Here is an 8,074-nt window from a genome sequence, read left to right on the forward strand (position 1 = left end):
GTCACCCGTAAGTAGGTGGACTATAAAGGCGATTGCTGGGTATGTAATGAATTATGCAGAGGGATGTGAGTGATGTAGATGGGATCTATCCCTCCCATAAGACGGGAGTGACATCGGTATTCTTGATAGAGTGACACCACTAAGTGCATGGCCATGCCCAAATGAGTCAATATGAGATATTGAGCTCATTTGATCGAGTGAGTCTACATGGAGTTCAAGATTTAGATTGATTAGAGGATGACACGGTCTATGCCTCATATTGATCAATCTAGATGTCTATGATAGAAGGACACTTGTCATATTTTGTGAGAAGTCACAATTAGTAGTCACAAGGTGATGTCGGATCTCGACATTCTTGTAACTTGGGTAGTAATGATGTGTTGCTAGATACCGTTCATTACTTATGCTCCTAAATGGGTTTAGGGCATTGCCAACGTTACAAGAACCTATAGGGTCACACACTAAGGACAATTAGATGGAGATTAGGTTCATATGATGAACCAAGAGGATTAGATTCATTTGATGAATCAAATTGGATTAAGAGTAATCCTAATTGGGCTAACTTGAGTTGGACTCAAGTTGATTCATGTGTTCAATGAGTCTAATTTAGATTATGACTCATTGAATCAATTTAATTTAATGAATTAGATTCATTATATATTAAATTGGCTTGAATCAAATGGTTAGATTAGATCAACCATGGAAGAAGTTTGGTCAAGTTTGACTTGACTTGAGAGGAAGTTTAAAAGTCAAGTTTAACTTGACTTTATGCCACCTCATTGGTGAGTTGGCATTGATGTGGACTAATGATGTTACTCCACATCATCATCATGGTTGCCACCTCATGGGAGTTACTAGTAAGTGTCACCTCTTGGAGGTTACATTCTCTCCTTGATGACAACTTAATGCATTAATGAGGGAAGTTACACATGAGAAAAGTGGCCGACCACATTTTGAATGGTGTGTGAATTGATTTTCATTATTCATTCAAGTGTGGAATTTTACATCTTCTTCCTCTCAAGCTCTCCCTCTCCTCCTTCCTTGGCCGAACCACATAGGTGCTAGCACACCTTGGTTTTTGGTCACCTCCACCTAGTGTGTTCGTGTGGATACGTGTAGAGAGTTGTCTACATTGACAACTTCGAGATCCGGCGTACCGAGGACGAGCGGGATACGCAAAAGGGCACGTAACAAGGGTAAAGATCTTCATCATGTAGATCTAGAAGTTTTGTAACTCGTACTCGTATGTTTTCGAATTTTTCTTCGCACGAGATCCGTTGGCTAGGGTGATTCGGGGTTTCCGCGACGCGAAAATGCAGTTTTCGAGGCCCGAAAAACCCAAAAGTGGTATCAGAGACACGTGCGAAGCTTGAACGAGTTTAATTTGAATTTTATGAAAAATTAAAGCTTCTGTACATTTCTGTAAATTTATGGTTTTTATAGTTTTAAGAGTAATATTTCTCGTAGAAGCGAAGCACAAGTGTTTATACACTTGTAGGCTTCGACTATCGAGAAGTTTTTTCCGAAACGGCATCGTTTCGACCCAAATCTTTTTGGGACAGCGGGATAAGGTGCTCTTGGATCGCTTAGGAGCAACTCGCGATGGTTAGATCGCGGGTAGGGGTACTGGCCCTAACCCCGCAAGGGGATTTGCTCCGCGATTGCGCCCGAAATCGCTAATCGGGACCGCCGGGAAAAATTTACTCATAAAATCTGTAAAATTATGAAAAATTACAGAAATATATAATTTTGAATTATATATTTATTTTGTGATAGTCATGGCCTAAAGACCCAATTTGATTGGACAATATGTGTTGTAATTCATAATACGACCTGCGTGCCGTTATGTTTTTTTTATTTTTTTATTTTATTTTTGCGACCTACGCGTCGTGCCTTTCTCATATATTCTGGTTGTAAATTAGATTTAGACTCGAATGTAACTCGAGTTTCAAAATTGTAATGTACAAAATTGGAGCTGTGGAAGGTCCACTCGAGACGGAGTTACGAGGAGGGCGCGAGCAACACGAGGTGGTCAAAGGAAGGAGCTTGAGAAGCTGTTGATCTTAGGTTGACCATCCGATCTTCTCATTGGCTTGAGAAGATCGTAGTAGGGCCATGACATAATCACAAAATTATTTGATTAATTATTTAATTAATTGTTTTGTGTGTATGTGATGCATGCTAGTTAATTAAGTAATTAATTAGAGCCTTACGATTAGATTAGATCTAAGTCGTGCTCATGATGCACCCTTCGATTAGATTAGATCTATCGAGTATATGATACGCATCATCGTTTAGATTAGATCTAAATCACGCCAACTCGTAATGCCTACCATGCCGTGATACCTACCACTACCTCGATCGCATGTAGTTGTTGAATCTGCCAAAGCAGAGCAACACATACTATCTTGGTAGAGTACGGAGGGACAATCTTGGTCCCGCCTATCAACGCATGGGTGAGTACAACTCAATTAGATTGATTATTCCTAGTTAACTCGGTTGGATCGAGTATAACTATAGGCATTCTTCCAACGGTTGGAAAGATAGGTCAAAATTACATTTATATTAACTCTAGGGCGTATTAGCCAAAGCTAACTCGAGTTTTAATATCAATGCGGATCTTGATAGACAAGAGTTGCATAGAGATGTAATTGGTAATCGTTACCTACCGATCATACTAAGTCTTGGGCGTATTAGCCAAAGCTAACTCAAGGGTTAGTATGATGTGGATCTTGTCCCACATGAATTATAGAATTCAGTGGGAGCATCATTTAGTTAAAGACCTAATTAAATGATTTAGAATATGGTATTTATTTCTGCTTTTATTTCTGTTGTAGATTACCATGACGTCGAATACGAACACCTTCTCTCTGCGATCTGTCCTTGAGAAAGACAAGCTCAACGGAGCAAACTTCCTGGACTGGTACAGGAACCTGAGAATAGTTCTCACTCAGGAATGTAAATTGTACGTTCTGGAGCAGCCCATTCTGGAGGCTCCTCCTGCCAATGCCCCGCGAGCTGACAAAGATGCTTACAAGAAGCATCAAGATGACGCATTAGATGTGTCATGTCTAATGCTCGCGACCATGAACTCTGAGCTTCAGAAGCAACACGAGTTAATGGGCGCTTATGATATGGTTAAACATCTTCGTCAACTGTATCAAGGTCAAGCGAGGCATGAGAGATTTGAGATCTCAAGGGCATTGTTTCAGTGCAAAATGTCATACGGGGCTCCTGTAGGCCCATATGTACTCAAAATGATTGGGTACATAGAGAACCTACAAAGGTTGGGATTCCCACTTGGCCAAGAGCTGGCCACTGACCTGATCTTGCAATCCTTGCCGGATAGCTACAGTCAATTCGTTCTAAACTACAATATAAACGAGATTGACAAGCCACTGCCCGAGCTGCTTAGCATGTTAAGAACTGCTGAGCTAAACCTTAAGAAGGCTAAGCCCAACACTGTTCTGATGGTTCAGAAACATAAGGGCAAGGGCAAGCCCAAAGGCAAGGGAAAGTCCTAAGCCAAGGGCAAAGGCAAGGCACTGAAGCCTAAAGGAGGGGTCGCCAAGGATGCTACCAGCTTCCACTGCGGTCAGACCGGGTACTGGAAGACTTGGTCACAATTTCTAGGTCAACTCTAGGGATAACCTCCCTTGTGACCTTGTTTGTGACTTTCTTAGACTTCTTAGAAGTCTTAGTCACATTTATTGCAAAAATACTCTTAGGGATGACTTCCCTAGTATTTTTGGCTTGACCACTAGACCTAGGGTTTGTTCCATAACTATATGGAACTCTATGGTAAGAGGGCACATCCTTCTTAGCCTTTGGTTTGTATCCCAAACCTCTATGGCCATTGGATGGCTTTTGTACCCCTAAACCTAGGTTATGCTCATTTTGCCCTAATAGGATATTTTCCATCCTTTTTAGGGTCTTTTCCATTTTATCAAGTCTTGACCTCAAGACTTGATTTTCTATCACTAAGTCCTTAGTTTTAGATTTTTCATTTGATTCATGAGCATATTTGTTTTTGGGCTTGTATCTAAAATCTTTAGAGTTATTGCCCAAGTGTCTATCTACCTTCCTAACCTTAGGTTGGGTAGTTTTGGCATGTAGGGCCACATGTTTTTCCTTAAAGCCCTCATGCTTTCTATTCTTATGGTAAATTGCATTAAAATGATAAAAGTTAGAACTATCATGCTTTTCACCATAATGTAAGGGGGTAGGCTCAATAAATGTTACCTTCTTCTTTACCTTGGAGGCTCCCCCTTGACGAATGCCTCCTTGAGCCTTGACCATCTTCTTCCCCTTGGGGCATTGACTTCGGTAATGCCCTTTTTGATTGCAAGAGAAGCACACAATGTGCTCCTTGCTCTTCTTTGTTCCGGGGATGGTCTCCTTGGGCTTCGCCTTGCCCTTTTGTGCCACTTGGCCCTTCTTCTTGGCCAATTTAGGGCACTTGCTCTTGTAGTGCCCATGTTCCCTACACTCAAAGCATATAATATGATTTTTATTTTTAATTGAAATATTTATACCTTTGCTTGTAGGGGTGGCATCTTTCCCTTTGGATCCGGAGGTAGAAGCTTCCTCTTGATCCGATCTTGATTCTCCTCCATTTGATTTTTCTTGACTCGTGGAGGTAGAAGCTTCTTCAATCTCTTCATCTCTTGACCCGGATGTAGAAGCTTCTCCTTCTTCTTGATCCGGTGTCACCAAGGATTGCTCCCCCTCAATCCTAGAGGTGGAGGCTTCATCATCTTGAATATGAAACAAGGAGTATGCTCCCTCCTTGTTCCCTTCGTTGCATTCCCTTGAGGATGAAGCTTCTTGGATTTCTTCTTCTTCGGAGGTTGAGCATCTCTCAACCTTGGAGTCCTCCTCTTGATCTTGCTCCAAAGAGTCACCCTCTCCGGATTCTTCATGATCTTGTACAGTGGAGGGGATCTCTTCATGAAGCTTGGCCAATTTGCTCCATAGTTCCTTTGCATCTTCAAATTCTCCAATTTTGCAAAGGATGGTGCTTGGCAATAAGTTGACCAAAAGCTTGGTCACTTTGTCATTGGCCTCGCACCTTTGGACTTGCTCTTGGCTCCACTTGCTCCTCTTGAGAACTTTGCCCTTTGAGTTTGTTGGAGTCTTGAAGCCTTCCATAAGAGCAAACCATTGCTCTATCTCCATCATAAGAAAATTTTCGATTCTTGATTTCCAAGAATCGAAGCTCATGGAAGTGTATGGAGGAGCCACCCTCGTGTCAAATCCGAGCCCATCTCGGAATTCCATTGTAGAAGTTGAGCTTTTGAATTTCTTTGACTTTGACAACTTTGCTTCAACTTCTTCACCCTCTAGCTCTTCTTGTTATGCTTGACCCTTCCGGCGATGATTCCGGTGAAGAGCGGCCTCGCTCTGATACCACTTGTTAGGACCAAAAGTAGCTAGAGGGGGGGTGAATAGCTCGTCGCGTTCGCTTGGTGCTTGGCGTTGCTTGTTTCTTCAAGAATATGCAGCGGAAAATACAGAAACAAATACAACCACGCTAACACTACGATTTTACTTGGTATCCACCTCCAAAGGAGGTGACTAATCCAAGGATCCACACCACGCACGCACCCTCCACTATGAAACACTCCTTTTCGGTAACTACCGAGGGCGGAGAAGCCCTACAAGACTCTCGGTACAAGAAGAAGGAAAGGGAAACAAAATACAAGCACAAAGCTTACAATGAATGCAGAAAACCCTAACCCTAGCTTCTCTTCTTGCCTTTGATCCGCCTCTTGACTCGGAGAGCTTCCAAGAACCTTCAAGAACTGGCGATCACGAGCTTTGAGAGTGCTGTGGAGGAGCTGGCGAAGATCTGAGATGAAACGGTGAAGAGATGTCGAAGAAAATGAACGCCTGCGGCCTTTATCGACGCCAACGGTCGGATCCCGATCGATTCGAATGTTCCCAATCGATCGGGGAGGCTTTGGATCGATCCACGGATCGATCCAGAGCGCCTCTGGGCAAGCGCCTCGATCGATCCACGGATCGATCCAGCGCTATCGCTGGCATCTGCAAGCGTCCCAATCGATCGATGATCGATTGGAACATCTTGATCGATCCACGGATCGACCTGCAGTTGCTCGCTTGGAAGCCGGATCGATCCACCGATCGATCCAACACTTGGTTTTTGCCCAAAACCAAGTTCCAAGCCTCTCAAACCAACATCCGGTCAACCTTGACCGTTGGTACATCATGCCTAGCATCGGTCACCTTTGACCTGCTAGGACTTCCCACCAAGTGTCCGGTCAACCTTTGACCCACTTAGACTTTTCTATTCATGCCAAGTATCCGGTCACCCTTGACCTACTTGGACTTCCATCGATGTCGTCAATCCCTTTGACCTATCTATATTTCCTCGTGCCAAGTATCCATCAATCCTTTCCTACTTGGACTTCCCAACACCGGATGTCCGATCATCCTCGATCCATCTGGATTTTTCCTGCCCGGCTTCACTCACCGTGACTTTCACCTAGCTTCACTCACTAGGGTTTTCCATCCGCCTAGCTTCACCACTAGGGCTTTCACCCAGCTTCACTCACCGTGACTTTCACCCAGCTTCACTCACTAGGGTTTTCCTTCCGCCCGGCTTCACTCACCGGACTTTCACCCAGCTTCACCACTAGGGTTTTCACCGGTTTCACTCACCAGACTTCACCCAGCTTCACTCACTAGGTTTTCACCGGTTTCACTCACGGACTTTCACTCGCCGGCTTCACTCACCGTGGACTTCGTCAAGCATCCCGTCAACCTTGACCTACTTGACTCTTCTTCAATCAATTTCTTATTGTCAAACATCTAAACTCAAACCAAGACTCGGCTAGGTCACCCAAGTCAACCTTGACCTGAGGGATGTTGCACCAACAATCTCCCCCTTTTTGATGTTTGACAATACCACAATAACACTTACAATACCACATGTAAGTTAGGCTAATCCTATAGCCTCAATCTTCATGCCACTAGGTAATGAACATATAAATTAAGCTCTTCATTCTCCCCCTACGAGGGCACACTCCCTCTAGGTAATGAAAGCCTAACTTACACCCATTCATAGGTCCTTTCATTCTCCCCCTATTGGCACACATCAACCCATCTTTGGGCACACATCAACCCATGCCCCAATTTTGGGTACACATCAACAAATCCATTTGTTGACGACTCTCCCCCTGAAGAGTTACTCATCATTGTTCACAACATCACTCGTTGTGATCAACACGATAATGAAGGTCCCATACCCTTCATTTATCCTTAACTTCTCCCTCAATGTAGACAAATACCCACCCTTGAGCATTATCTAACCACTTGAGTTCCCACTTGAAATAATGAGGATATCCACTCCCCATTTCAAGTTTAAAAGCTCATACATGAGCATTTTCTTTAAAGAAGGTTAACCACCTTCCAAGGTTCATGAAAAGTAATTTTTCATGTCTTTAAAGAGTCCCTCCCCCTAAAGACATGGTGGTGACTTCTGTCATTGCACCAACAATGACTTGGAATCCCTAAACCTTTAGGAAACCCAAATTTAGAAGTTTTGAGGTTCAAATACTCAAAATTTGAAACAAACCTCAACCTAAACTTCAATGAAGCCTTCCTTAACCAATCCATCCTTGTTTTCACATGAAAATACCCTTTGTATGTATACAAATGTATTTTAGGGTTTGGAATGGTTACCTAGACTCAAATAGGTTCAAAGATACTGAAATCAGGCCTTCCCAGCCAAAATCAGTAACTTGGATCGATTGGAGTGGGGTTCCAATCGATTGAACCTTTCTGAATCGATCCACTGATCGATTCAGATTACCTGGATCGATCGGCTGATCGATCCAGCGAGCTTCTGCTCGCGGGAGACTTGCCTTCTGAATCGATCCACGGATCGATTCTGGCACTCCAATCGATCCATGGATCGATCGGAGCTCTGATAGTTGCTGAAATTCCATTTCAGTCAACTTCAGAAACCCCTAGAAAATTCTACAAAAATCCAAAAATCATGAAATTTCGTGTAGACATTATTTAGGGCATACTTAATCATGGAAAAATA

The sequence above is a fragment of the Zingiber officinale genome, chromosome 10B, assembly GCF_018446385.1.
Source record: "Zingiber officinale cultivar Zhangliang chromosome 10B, Zo_v1.1, whole genome shotgun sequence".
Taxonomy (NCBI): Eukaryota; Viridiplantae; Streptophyta; class Magnoliopsida; order Zingiberales; family Zingiberaceae; genus Zingiber; species Zingiber officinale.